Source organism: Tachyglossus aculeatus, chromosome 14 (assembly GCF_015852505.1).
Source record: "Tachyglossus aculeatus isolate mTacAcu1 chromosome 14, mTacAcu1.pri, whole genome shotgun sequence".
Classification (NCBI taxonomy): Eukaryota; Metazoa; Chordata; class Mammalia; order Monotremata; family Tachyglossidae; genus Tachyglossus; species Tachyglossus aculeatus.
The window spans coordinates 54,106,681-54,121,334 of record NC_052079.1 but is presented as its reverse complement, the minus strand read 5'-3'; the positions used below and the strand labels follow the sequence as shown (position 1 = coordinate 54,121,334).

At 52.1% G+C, this 14,654-nt stretch overlaps 1 protein-coding gene across 2 annotated transcripts in view; it reads right to left on the bottom strand.

The window, feature by feature from the left end:
• Nucleotides 1-12,341, bottom strand: part of PLXNB2 (plexin B2) — a 106,360-nt gene extending 94,019 nt beyond the window's left edge. The window contains exon 1 of one of the 2 annotated variants that reach the window (XM_038756036.1): nucleotides 12,306-12,341. The gene's annotated coding sequence lies outside the window, so the exon portion shown is untranslated. Of the gene's footprint in view, nucleotides 1-3,606; nucleotides 3,662-12,305 lie in introns of those variants that run through there. The other variant, XM_038756037.1, reaches the window with a different exon arrangement.
• Between the last annotated feature and the right edge of the window lie 2,313 nt (nucleotides 12,342-14,654).

Below are 14,654 nucleotides of genomic sequence, written 5' to 3'. Positions count from 1 at the left end.
AGTAAGCGCTCAATAAATACGATTGAATGAATACGCAAGTACTGTGGGGTGGGGAGGGGGATATTCATTCATTCAATCATATTTATTAAGTGTTCACTGTGTGCAGAGCACTGGACTAAGCGCTTGGAAAGTACAATTCGGCCACAGACAGAGACAATCCCTACCCAACCAACGTGCTCACCGTCTAGAGGAGTAGAGCAGAGGGAGGGGAGTCTCAAGGCGATGCTGCTTCCTCATCACCCCCGGCCCTCCCCGACTATTTTCTGGGCGCCATTCCCTGGGGGAGAAGTCTGTTTTGTTTTCTTGTCCGTCTCCCCCTTCTAGACCTTGAGCCCGAAGTTGGGTAGGGATTGTCTCTCTCTGTTGCTGAATTGTACTATCCAAGCGTTCAGTACAGTGCTCTGCACACAGTAAGCGCTCAACAAATACGAGAAGCAGCATGGCTTAGTGGAAAGAGCCCGGGCTTGGGAGTCAGAGGTCATGGGTTCTAATCCAGGCTCCTCCACTTGTCCGCTGGGTGACTTTGGGCAAGCCACTTCAATTCTCTGGGCCTCGGTGACCTCATCCATAAAATGGGGATTATTAGTAATAATAATAATGATGATGATGGTATTTGTTAAGTGCTTACTATGTGCAAAGAACTGTTCTAAGCACTGGGGAGGTTACAAGGTGATCAGGTTGTCCCACGGGGGGCTCACAGTCTTAACCCCCATTTTACAGATGAGGTAACTGAGGCCCAAAGAAGTGAAGTGACTTACCCAAAGTCAGACAGCTTTCAGTTGGCGGAGCCAGGATTTGAACGCATGACCCCTGACTCCAAAGCCCGGGCTCTTTCCACTGAGCCACACTGCTTCTCCACGCTGCTTCTTAAGACTGTGAGCCCCACGTGGGACAGACAACCTGATGCCCTTGTATCCCCCCCAGTGCTTAGAACAGTGCTTGGCACATAGTAAGCATTTAACAAATACCATCGTTATTATTATTATTACTCTCTGTGCCTCAGTTACCTCATTCATAAAATGGGCATGAAGATTGTGAGCCCCACGTGGGACAGCCTGATTACCTTGTATCTCCCCCAGAGCTTAGAACAGTGCACAGTGCACCTCCTCCAGGAGGCCTTCCCAGACTGAGCCCCTTCCTTCCTCTCCCCCTCGTCCCCCTCTCCATCCCCCCATCTTACCTCCTTCCCTTCCCCACAGCACCTGTATATATGTATATATGGTTGTACATATTTATTACTCTATTTATTTATTTATTTATTTATTTTACTTGTACATTTCTATCCTATTTATTTTATTTTGTTGGTATGTTTGGTTCTGTTCTCTGTCTCCCCCTTTTAGACTGTGAGCCCACTGTTGGGTAGGGACTGTCTCTATGTGTTGCCAATTTGTACTTCCCAAGCGCTTAGTACAGTGCTCTGCACATAGTAAGCACTCAGTAAATACGATTGATTGATTGATTGATTGCACATTCATTCAATTGTATTTATTGAGCGCTTACTGTGTGCAGAGCACTGTACTAAGCGCTTGGGAAGTCCAAGTTGGCAACGTATAGAGATGGTCCCTACCCAACAACGGGCTCACAGTCTAGAAGCACATAGCAAGCGCTGAACAAATACCATCATTATTATTATCATTAATAAATACGATTGAATGAATGAATGATCATGGTAGTAGAATCCTCACTCAGCTCAGGGGCCAAATGGGTTGGGTGTCCCCAGCTTCCACTCGTTCCCCTGGGCAGTGAGGGGGATCAGGGGACAAGAGAAGTAGCTCCCTCTCCCCACAACCCCCTGACCTATCTCCCACCCCCCAGTAATAATGGTATTTTTTAATTAAGCGCTAACTACGTGCAAAGCACTGTTCTAAGTGCTGTGATCAGGTTGTCCCATGGGGGCTCACAGTCTTAATCCCCATTTTACAGATGAGGTAACTGAGGCCCAGAGAAGTGAAGTGACTTGCCCAAAGTCACCCAGCTGACAATTGTGACCCCAACCATTGGTTTTCTCTCCGGGGAGAGACTAGTCCATAGGGCCTTTGGAGGGGAGGCCTCCCCGCCGGCCCCCGAAAACACCGTCAGGCCGCACCTCCTTCCTCTCCCCCTCCTCATTCATTCAATCATATTTATTGAGCGCTTACTGTGTGCAGAGCACTGTACTAAGCGCTTGGGAAGTCCAAGTTGGCAACATAGAGAGACGGTCCCTACCCAACAGTGGGCTCACAATCTAGAAGACTCATGGGAGCCGCACGTGGAACAACCTGATCACCTTGTATCCCCCCCGGCGCTTAGAACAGTGCTTTGCACATAGTAAGTGCTTAACAAATACCATCATCATTATTATTATTATTCATCCAACTTGTACTTCCCAAGCGCTTAGTACAGTGCTCTGCACACAGTATGCGCTCAATAAATACGATTGAATGAATCCCCCCACCGCCCTACCTCCTTCCCCTCCCCAAAGCACATGTATATATGTTAGTACAGATTTACTACTCTATTTATTTTACTTGAACATATTTACTATTCTATTTATTTTATTTTGTTAATATGTTTCGTTTTGTTGTCTGTCTCCCCCTTCTAGACTGCACACAGTAAGTGCTCAATAAATATGAATGAATGACCACAACACGGTCGCCCCCACCCAAACACGGTCATCGTGCACCCCAAAAACGTTCGTCCCCACCCTAACTCGGTCGCCCACCCCCATAAACGGTCGCCGCGCACCCCAAACAGGGTCGCCCACACCCAAACAGGGTCGCCGCGCACCCAAACACGGTCGCCCCCACCCAAACACGGTCGCCAGGCACCCCAAACACGGTCGCCCCCACCCAAACACGATCGCCGCGCATCCCAAACAGGATCGCCCCCACCCAAACACGGTCGCCACGCACCCAAACACGGTCGCCCACACCCCACGGTCCCCCACACCCAAACACGGTCGCCCCCACCTAACAGGCTCGCCCACACCCCAAACTCGGTCGCCGCGCACCCCAAACACGGTGGCCCCCACCCAACAGGTTCGCCCACACCCCAAACACGGTCGCCGCGCACCCAAACAGGCTCGCCCACACCCCAAACTCGGTCGCCCGCACCCAAACACGGTCGCCGCGCACCCAAACAGGCTCGCCCACACCCAAGCACGGTCGCCCCCCACCCAAAGGAGGCGGGGGGCGACCAGGCCCGCGTCCGGAGGCTACTAGTCAATCAATCAATCAATCGTATTTATTGAGCGCTTACTATGTGCAGAGCACTGTACTAAGCGCTTAGCACTGTACTAATACTAGTCGTGGGCTGGGGTTGCCGATTGGCCTTGTCTCCCCTCCCCCGTTGGCCCTCGGGACCCCCAGCCCGGCGGGAAAGTCTGGAGGGGGACCCCCTGGGGCCGTGCCCCCCCCCGCCCCTGCCCGGGACCCCCAGGGCTTGGGGGGCCGCCAGGCCCGCCACTCGCCCACTCGCCCTCTCCGCTAGCCCGCTCCCTTTTGTCTCGGCCGCCGCCGCCGGGCCTCGATTTTGCGCGCCGGCGGGGGCGAGCCCACCCGGCCCGACCGGCTGGGGGCCGGGGGTCAGGGGTCAGGGGTCATCGGGGGGTCATCGGGGGGCACCTACCCGCATGGCCCGGCCGTCGAGGGCCCGCGGTTCCCTCCGGCTCCGAAGAGTCCCGGGCGGTGCCATGGAGACGCCTGTCTTTGTGGGGGCGGGGGACGGAGGGAGGAGGAGGGAGGAGGAGGAGGGAAGGAGGAGGAGGAGGAGGAGGAGGGGGAGGGGGCCGGACCCACCCCTGCCTCCCCCTCCCCCCGTTAAAGGGACCGGCCTGCCCGCCCTTCCACTAATAATCACCATGGTATTTGTTCAGCTCTGACTAATAATAACCACGTTGGGTAGGGACCGTCTCTATAGGTTGCCGACTTGGACTTCCCGAGCGCTTAGTACAGTGCTCTGGATTTGTTCAGCGCTAATAATCATCATGTTGGGTAGGGACCGTCTCTGTATGTTGCCGACTTGGACTTCCCAAGAGCTTAGTACAGTGCTCTGGATTTGTTCAGCGCTAATAATCACCACGTTGGGTAGGGACCGTCTCTATATGTTGCCGACTTGGACTTCCCAAGCGCTTAGTACAGTGCTCTGGATTTGCTCAGCGCTAATAATCACCATGTTGGGTAGGGACCGTCTCTATATGTTGCCGACTTGGACTTCCCAAGCGCTTAGTACAGTGCTATGGATTTGTTCAGCGCTGACTAATAACAACCACGTTGGGTAGGGACCGTCTCTATATGTTGCCGACTTGGACTTCCCAAGCGCTTAGTACAGTGCTCTGGATTTGTTCAGCGCTGACTAATAATCACCATGTTGGGTAGGGACCATCTCTATACGTTGCCGACTTGGACTTCCCAAGCGCTTAGTACAGTGCTCTGCATTTGTTCAGCGCTAATAATAATCATGTTGGGTAGGGACCGTCTCTATGTGTTGCCGACTTGGACTTCCCAAGCGCTAAGTACAGTGCTCTGCATTTGTTCAGCGCTAATAATAATTATGTTGGGTAGGGACCGTCTCTATTTGTTGCCGACTTGGACTTCCCAAGCGCTTAGTACAGTGCTCTGGATTTGTTCAGCGCTAATAACAATCACGTTGGGTAAGGACCGTCTCTATAGGTTGCCGACTTGGACTTCCCAAGCGCTTAGTACAGTGCTCTGGATTTGCTCAGCGCTGACTAATAGTTACCATGTTGGGTAGGGACCGTCTCTATATGTTGCCGACTTGGACTTCCCAAGCGCTTAGTACAGTGCTCCGGATTTGTTCAGTGCTGTCTAATAATAATCATGTTGGGTAGGGACCATCTTTATGTGTTGCCAACTTTTACTTCCCAAGCGCTTAGTACAGTGCTCTGGATTCAGCGCTGACTAATAATCATCATGTTGGGTAGGGACCATCTCTATATGTTGTCAACTTGTGCTTCCCAAGCGCTTAGTACAGTGCTCTGTATTTGTTCAGCGCTGACTAATAATAATCATGTTGGGTAGGGACCGTCTCTATATGTTGTCAACTTGTGCTTCCCAAGCGCTTAGTACAGTGCTCTGTATTTGTTCAGCGCTGACTAATAATAATCATGTTGGGTAGGGACCGTCTCTATATGTTGTCAACTTGTGCTTCCCAAGAGCTTAGTGCAGTGCTCTGTATTTGTTCAGTGCTAATAATAACCATGTTGCGTAGGGACCGTCTATATGTTGCCGATTTATACTTCCCAAGTGCTTAGAACAGTGCTTTGCACGTAGGAAACGCTTAACAAATGCCATCACCAGTTACCTCATCTGTAAAATGGGATTAAGACTGTGAGCCCCACGTGGGACAACCTGATCACTTTATATCCTCCCCAGCGCTCTGTAAAATGGGATTAAGACCGTGAGCCCCAAGTGAGACAACCTGATCACCTTGTATCCCCTCAGCACTTAGAACAGTGCTTCGCACATTATTATTATTATTATTATTGTGGTATTTTTAAGGACTTACTATGTGCTAGGCATTGTACTAAGCTTTGGGGTGGATACAAGCAAATCGGGTTGGACACAGTCCCTGACCCATGTGGAACTCACAGTCTTCATCCCCACAGCACCTGTATATATGTATATATGTTTGTACGTATTTATTACTCTATTTATTTTACTTGTACATATCTATTCTATTTATTTTATTTCGTTAATACGTTTGGTTTTGTTCTCTGTCTCCCCCTTCTAGACTGTGAGCCCACTGTTGGGTAGGGACCATCTCTATATGTTGCCAACTTGTACTTCCCAAGCGCTTAGTACAGTGCTCTTCACAGAGTAAGCGCTCAATAAATACGAATGAATGAATGAATGAATCCCCATTTTACAGATGAGGGTACTGAGTCCCAGAGAAATAAAGTGATTTGCCCAAGGCCACACAGCAGACAAGTAGCCAACTCCCAGGCCTGTGCAATTGTGGTATTTGTTAATATTCAGGTTGCCGGTCCTGTACCCCCGCAACACCCCCGCACCGAGTAGGAGACTCTGGGGGTTGGGGGGGAGAAAACCCCCTTCTAGACTGTGAGCCAACTGTTGGGTAGGGACCGTCTCTATATGTTGCCAACTTGGACTTCCCAAGCGCTTAGTACATTGCTCTGCACACGGGAAGCGCTCAATAAATACGATTGAATGAATGAATGAATAGGATGTCTCCCCTCTGGCCAGGCTCTGCCCGGTCCAGGCTCCCGTGGGAGCAGGGTGGGGAGCAGCGGGCAAGGGCAGGATTCTGCAGGAGGGGATGGAGAGGGGGAGGAGGGGGCTCAGTGTGGGAAGGCCTCCTGGAGGAGGTGGGCTCTCAGTAGGGCTTTGAAGGAAGAATAATTCTATTCAATCAATCAATCAATCAATCAATCGTATTTATTGAGCGCTTACTGTGTGCAGAGCACTGGACTAAGCGCTTGGGAAGTGCAAGTTGGCAACATATACAGTCCCAACCCAACAGTGGGCTCACAGTCTTGCCTGTTTACTCGTATCGATGCTTGCCTCCTCCATCTAGACTGTGAGCCCGTCGTGGGCAGGGACTGGCCGTCTCTGTGGTTCTGTTGTACTTTCCAAGCGCTTAGTACAGTGCTCTGCACACGGTGAACGTTCAATAAGTACGACTGAATGAATGAAAGACCCTCGGCTGTTTCTGGGGGGGCTCGGTGGGCAGAGGGCCTCCATGCGGAGCGGCGGGCAAGGCGGCTGCACATTCCTCACATGCTTCTGTGGGGAGCAGGGAGCAGGGGGGTGAGGCCTGAGGAAACTTCTGGGGCTGGGAGAAGGGCAAGTAGCCTGAGGGAGAGGGGCACCCCCGGCCTAGCCCCCCAGCTTGCCCAGGCCTGAGCCAAACCATTTCATTCATTCATTCAATTGTATTTATTGAGCGCTTACTGTGTGCAGAGCACTGGACTAAGCGCTTGGGAAGTACAAGTTGGCAACATATAGAGACAGTCCCTACCCAACAGACCATTCCCGTCGCCAATCCTGGGCCACAACCCAGATGGAGGAGAAGAGGGACCCTCTCAGGGGGGCCCCCAGTCAGAATGAGGGTCTCCCCCCAGCCCCAATCAATCAATCGTATTTATTGAGCGCTTACTGTGCGCAGAGCACTGGACTAAGCGCTTGGGAAGTACAAGTTGGCAACATCTAGAGACAGTCCCTACCCAACAGTGGGCTCACAGTCTAGAAGGGGAGACAGAGAACAAAACCAAACGTATTAACAAAATAAAATAAATAGAATAGATATGTACAAGTAAAATAAATAGAGTAATAAATCTGTACAAACATATATACATATATACAGGTGCTGTGGGAAAGGGAAGGAGGTAAGACGGGGGAGATGGAGTGGGGACGAGGAGGAGAGGAAGGAGGGGGCTGAGTGTGGGAAGGCCTCCTGGAGGAGGTGAGCTCTCAGTAGGGCCTTGAAGGGAGGAAGAGAGCTAGCTTGGCGGATGGGCAGAGGGAGGGCATTCCAGGCCAGCTTGGTTCCCGCCCCCCCAAGCCCCAGCGCAGGTCAAACACAAGGGCAGTGTCGTGGCTCAGTGGAAAGAGCCCGGGCTTTGGAGTCAGAGGTCATGGGTTCAAATCTCTGCTCCGCCACTTGCCTATTTATTTTGTTAAGGATGTGCATGAAGAGAAGCAGCGTGGCTCAGTGGAAAGAGCCCGGTCTTTGGAGTCAGAGGTCATGAGTTCAAACCCGACTCCGCCAATTGTCAGCTGTGTGACTTTGGGCAAGTCACTTCACTTCTCTGGGCCTCAGTTCCCTCATCTGTAAAATGGGGATTAAGACTGTGAGCCCCCCCGAGGGACAACCTGATCACCTTGTAACCTTCCCAGTGCTTAGAACAGTGCTTTGCATATAGTAAGCGCTTAATAAATGCCATTATTATTATGATTATTTAGCTTTATTTCTATTTATTCTGATGACACCTGTCCACATGTTTTGTTTTGTCGTCTGTCTCCCCCTTCTAGACTGTGAGCCCGTTGTTGGGTAGGGACCATCTCTATGTGTTGCCAACTTGGACTTCCCAAGCACTTAGTCCAGTGCTCTGCACACAGTAAGCGCTCAATAAATACGATTGAATGAATGTCTGCTGTTTGACCTTGGGCAAGTCACTTCACTTCTCTGAGCCTCAGTTACCTCATCTGTAAAATGGGGATTGAGACTGTGAGCCCCAAGTGAGACAACCTGATCACCTTGTGTCCCCCCAGTGCTTAGAACAGTGCTTTGCACATAGTAAGCACTTAACAAAATGTCACTAATATTATTATTATTGTTATTAAATCCTGGCTCTGCCAACTGTCAGATGTGTGACTTTGGGCAAGTCACTTAACTTCTCTGGGCCTCAGTTACCTCATCTGTAAAATGGGGATTAAAACTGAGCCCCCCATGGGACAACATGATCACCTTGTAGCCTCCCCAGTGCTTAAAACAGTGCTTCGCACATAGTAAGAGCTTAACAAATGCCATTATTATTATTATTATTATTATTATTATTATTATTATGGGCAGCATAAGAGGGTTGTACACTGTGAGCCTGTTATGGGGTAGGGATTGTCTCTATTTGTTGCTGAATTGTACTTTCCAAGTGCTCAGTCCAGTGCTCTGCATACAGTAAGCGCTCAATAAATACAATCGAATGAACGAATGGAAATGTCACGTCCGAAGCAACACGGCCTAGTGGATAGAGCCCAGGGCTGGGAGTAAGAAGGGCCTGGGTTCTAATTCCCTCATTCATTCATTCAATCGTATTTATTGAGCACTTACTGTGTGCAGAGCACTGTACTAAGCGTTTGGGAAGTACAAGTTGGCAACATATAGAGACAGTCCCTACCCAACAACGGGCTCACAGTCTAGAAGTCATTCAATCATATTTATTGAGCGCTGACTGTGTGCAGAGCACTGTCCCAGTTCTACCACCCATCTGCTGTGTGACTTTGGGCAAGTCACTTCACTTCTCTGTGCCTCAGTTCCCTCATCTGTAAAATGGGGATTAAGATTGTGAGCTCCATGTGGGACAACCTGATCACCTTGTATCCCCCCCAGCGTTTAGAACAGTGCTTTGCACATAGTAAGCGCTTAACAAATGCTATTATTATTATTATTATTATTATTATTCTCTGCCTCATCTGTAAAATGGGGGATAAAGACAGTGAGCCCCACGTGAGAGGGGGACGGTGTCCAATCTGATTAGCTTGTTTGTACTCCAGCGCTTAGTATAGTGCCTGGCACGTAGTTATCGCTTAACAAATACCATTTTTTAAAAAAAGCAGAACCACTTCTCCCTGTCCTTGTCCAACCCGATTTCCTTGTATCCACCCCAGTGCTTCATTCATTCACTCATTCAATCGTATTTATTGAGCGCTTACTGTACTAAGCACTTGGAAATTAGGCCACAGACCATCCCTTCTAGACTGTGAGCCCGTTGTTGGGTAGGGACTGTTTCTATATGTTGCCAACTCGTACTTCCCAAGCGCTTAGTACAGTGCTCTGCACATAGTAAGCGCTCACTAAATACGATTGATGGATTGATTGATTGATTGATTGAGGCCAGGCTGGCCAGGAGAAGCCCCCCTCCCTATGACTCTTACTCTTCCAGCCCCTCCGGTTTTGGCCCCATGGGGGAAGGGGGAAGTGTAATTTGGCTGTGGAGTGGAGACTTTGCTCATCAGCAGAGTCAATCTCCGGCCACAAATGAGCCGCAAGCAAGCACTCAGATACTCGCCCCCACCACCAATCCCCCCCTCACCCCAACACACATCACACAACTCGGGGCATCTCCAGGGCGCGGGAGTCATTCTTTCATTCACTCATTCAATCGTAGTTATTGAGCGCTTACTGTGTGCAGAGCACTGGACTAAGCGCTTGGACTAAGAGTCGGAGGTCGTGGGTTCCAATCCCGACTCCACCACTTAGCTGTGTGACTTTCTCCTACTTGGACTGTGATTCCCATGTGCGGCAGGGACTGTGGTCCAACCTGATTAACTCTATTTTATTTTGTTAGTACGTTTGGTTTTGTTCTCTGTCTCCCCCTTTTAGACTGTGAGCCCACTGTTGGGTAGGGACTGTGCCTATATGTTGCCAACTTGTACTTCCCAAGCGCTTAGTACAGTGCTCTGCACACAGTAAGCGCTCAATAAATACGATTGATGATGATGATTAACTCGCATTTACCGCAGGGCTTATAATAATAACAATAATAATGATGGCATTTATTAAGCACTTACTATGTGCAAAGCACTGTTCTAAGCTCTGGGGAGTTACAAGGTGATAAGGTTGTCCCATGGGGGGCTCACAGTCTTCATCCCCATTTTACAGATGAGTCAACTGAGGCCCAGAGAAGTTCGGTGACTTCCCCAAAGTCACACAGCTGACAGTTGGTGGAGCCGGGATTTGAACCCACGACCTCTGACACCAAAGCCCGGGCTCTTTCCATTGAGCCACGCCGCTTCTCTGTACCTAATGCCTTGCACATACTAAGCACCATAGAAGCAGCGTGGCTTTGGTGACAAGAGCCCGGGTTTGGGAGTCAGAGGTCGTGGGTTCTAATCCCGGCTCCGCCACTTGTCAGCTGTGTGACTTTGGGCAAGCCGTTTCCCTTCTCTGTGCCTCAGTTCCCTCATCTGGAAAATGGGGATGAAGACTGTGAGCCCCGTGTGGGACAAGCTGATGACCTTGGATCTACCCCAGTGCTTAGAACAGTGCTTGGCACACAATAGGGGCTTAACAAATACTACCATCATCATCATCATCTCCAGGGGAGCTGTGATCTCTGCTCTGGACACCCCATAGATTGGCCGGAGAGTGGATGGGTCAAAAGGGCCTCCCCCCAAAGCCCAGGACCCCCTCCCCTGACCCCCCGAGTCACAGGACCCCCTCCTCGTGTTACAGGACCCCCTCTCTTGACTCCCCCCGAGTCCCAGGCCCCCCTCCCCTGAACCCCCGAGTCCCAGGACCCCCTCCTCGTGTTACAGGACCACCTCCCCTGACCCCCCGAGTCACAGGATCCCCTCCTCGTGTTATAGGACCCCCTCTCTTGACTCCCCCCGAGTCCCAGGCCCCCCTCCCCTGACCCCCCGAGTCCCAGGACCCCCTCCTCGTGTTACAGGACCCCCGCCCCTAAACCCCCCGAGTCCCAGGCCCCCCTCCCCTGACCCCCCGAGTCCCAGAACCCCCTCCTCGTGTTACAGGACCACCTCCCCTGACCCCCCGAGTCACAGGATCCCCTCCTCGTGTTATAGGACCCCCTGTCTTGACACCCCCCCGAGTCCCAGGACCTCCTCCCCTGACCCCCCCCGCGTCCCAGGACCCCCTCCCCTGACCGCCCGAGTCCCAGGACCCCCTCCCCTGACCCCCCGAATCTCAGGACCCCCTCCCCCGACCCCCGGAATCCCAGGACCCCCTCCCCTGACCCTCCGAGTCCCAGGACCCCCTCCTCGTGTTACAGGATCCCCTCCCCTGACTCCCCGAGTCACAGGACCCCCTCCCTTGACCCCCCGAGTCCCAGGACCCCCTCCACGTGTTACAGGACCCCCCTCCCCTGACCTCCCGAGTCCCAGGCCCCCCTCCTCACGTTACAGGACGCCCTCCCCTGACCCCCCGAATCCCAGGGCTCCCTCCCCTGACCCTCCGAGTCCCAGGACCCCCTCCCCTGACCCTCCGAGTCCCAGGACCCCCTCCCCTGACCCCCCGAGTCCCAGGACCCCCTCCTCTGACCCCCCGAGTCACAAGACCTCCGCCCCTGAACCCCTGAGTCCCAGGCCCCCCTCCCCTGACCCCCCGAGTCCCAGGCCCCCCTCCTCGTGTTAAAGGACGCCCTCTCCTGACCTCCCGAATCCCAGGACCCCCTCCCCTGACCCTCCGAGTCCCAGAACCCCCTCCCCTGACCCCCCGAGTCACAGGACCCCCCTCCCATGTCCCCCCGAGTCCCAGGACCCCCTCCCCTGATCCCCCGAGTCACAAGAACCCCGCCCCTGAACTCCCGAGTCCCAGGCCCCCCTCCCCTAACCCCCCGAGTCCCAGGCCCCCCCTCCTCGTGTTACAAGGCCCCCTCCCCTGACCCCCCGAGTCCCAGGCCCCCCTCCTCGTGTTACAGGACCCCCTCGCCTGACCCTCCTCGTGTCCCAGGCCCCCCTCCTCGTGTTTCAGGGACCCCCTCCCCTGACCCCCCGAGTTCCAGGCCCCCCTCCCCTGTTGCCCACCCGAGTCCCAGAAGCCCCCCTCCGCCGCGGCTGGGAGAGTTCAGGCGGGAGGGGAGGGGCCCGACCGCGGCCCCCAAAACTTACCGCCGACTTTGGGGTCCGGCTGGGCCGCCCGAGAGGCCACGGCGGCGGCGGAGACGAGGGAGACGGAGGAGGGGCTGGGGCCGGGGGAGGGGCCGGGGGATTGCCCTGCCTTCCAAGCCTGGGATACACTTGGGAGTCAGAGGTCGTGGGTTCTAATCCCGACCCCGCCACCTGTCAGCTGGGTGACTTTGGGCAAGTCACGTCACTTCTCTGGGCCTCAGTTCCCTCAGCTGGAAAATGGGGATGAAGACTGGGAGCCCCACGGGAGACACCTGTCTCCATGTTGTGTTTTGTTGTCTGTCTCCCCCTTCTAGACTGTGAGCCCGTTGTTGGGTAGGGACCGTCTCTCTATCTGTTGCCGACTTGGACTCCCCAAGCGCTTAGTCCGGTGCTCTGCACACAGTAAGCGCACAATAAATACGATTGAATGAATGAATGAGACAATCTGATTACTTTGTATCTACGCCAGCGCCTAGAAAAGTGCTTGGAACATAGTGAGCACTTAATGATGGCAATTATTCCTTCCTCTCCCCCTCGTCCCCCTCTCCATCCCCCCCATCTCACCTCCTTCCCTTCCCCACAGCACCTGTATATATGTATATATGTTTGTACATATTTTTTTACTCTATTTATTTATTTATTTATTTTATTTGTACATATCTATTCTATTTATTTTATTTTGTTAGTATGTTTGGTTTTGTTCTCTGTCTCCCCCTTTTAGACTGTGAGCCCACTGTTGGGTAGGGACTGTCTCTATATGTTGCCAATTTGTCCTTCCCAAGCGCTTAGTACAGTGCTCTGCACATAGTAAGCGCTCAATAAATACGATTGATCATGATCATGATCAAGAGCTTACTATGTGCAAAACACTGTTCCAAGCGCTGGGGAGGTTACAAAGTGATCAGGTTGCCCCACGGTGGGCTCACAGTCTTAATCCCCACTTTACAGATGAGGTAACTGAGGCACAGAGAAGTTAAGTGACTTGCCCAAAGTCACACAGCTAACTGGTGGAGCCAGGGTTTGAACCCATGACCCCTGACGCCAAAGCTCTGTGCTCTTTCCACTGAGTCATGCTGCTTCACTTAAATGCACTTCATTAAGATACATTCACTTAACTTGTACTTCCCAAGCGCTTAGTACAGTGCTCTGCACACAGTAAGCGCTCAATAAATACATAAATATATAAATATTTATAAAATGAATGAATGAAATGCCATTATTATTATTATTATTATTACTTTAATTCCCTCGCCATTTATTTCTCATGGCCACCCACTCTCCAGCCTGCTCTTACCCGAGCAAGGCTGCAGAGATCTCCCAGCGAAGACTTTCGCTTCTCCATGACCCTATCTCTTCCTGTCCCTGTCTCTGCTGCTTCCTGTCTTTCCCAGTTTTTCTGTCGCCCTATCTCTATCCCTGCCTGCCCGCCTGTCATTCTTTCATTCAATAGTATTTATTGAGCGCTTACTGTGTGCAGAGCACTGTACTAAGCGCTTGGGAAGTACAAGTTGGCAATATAACTGTCCCTATCTCTCTTTCTCCCTCCCTGCCTCTGGCCCCCTAGCTCCCTGTGTCTGGGGGTTAACGTTTCGGGGGGTCTGGGCCCACCGGTGGTGATTCCCAGGGCCGGGATTTGGGAGCAGCGGGGATCAAGGAGGAAGGAGAAGCAGCGTGGCTCAGTGGAAAGAGCATGGGCTTTGGAGTCAGAGGCCATGGGTTCAAATCCCAGCTCCACCAATTTTCATTCATTAAATCGGATTTACTGAGCGCTTACTGTGTGCAGAGCACTGGACTAAGCGCTTGGGAAGTACAAGTCGGCAACATCTAGAGACGGTCCCTACCCAACAGCGGGTTCACAGTCTAGAAGGGGGAGACAGACAACAAAACAAATTAACAAAATAAAATACATAGAATAAAAATGTACAAGTAAAATAGAGTAATAAATATGTACAAACATATACATTGAATCGTATTTATTGAGCGCTTACTCTGTGCAGAGCACCGTACTAAGTGCTTGGGAAGTACAAGCTGTGTGACTTTGGGCAAGTCACTTAACTTCTCTGTGCCTCAGTTCCCTCATCTGTAAAATGCCGATTAAGACTGGGAGCACCCCCCCGCCCCGTGGGACAACCTGATCCCCTTGTAACCTCCCCAACGCTTAGAACAGTGCTTTGCACATAGTAAGCGCTTAATAAATGCCATCATCATTATTATTATTAAGGAGGATCTGGAGGGAGGAGGAGGGATCAGGAGGTGGGAGGGGGCTGGGGAGGAGGGAACAGGACGGGAGAAGGAGGGAGGAGGAGGAGGAGGAATCAGGAGGAGGGAGGGGGATGGGGAGGAGGGAAC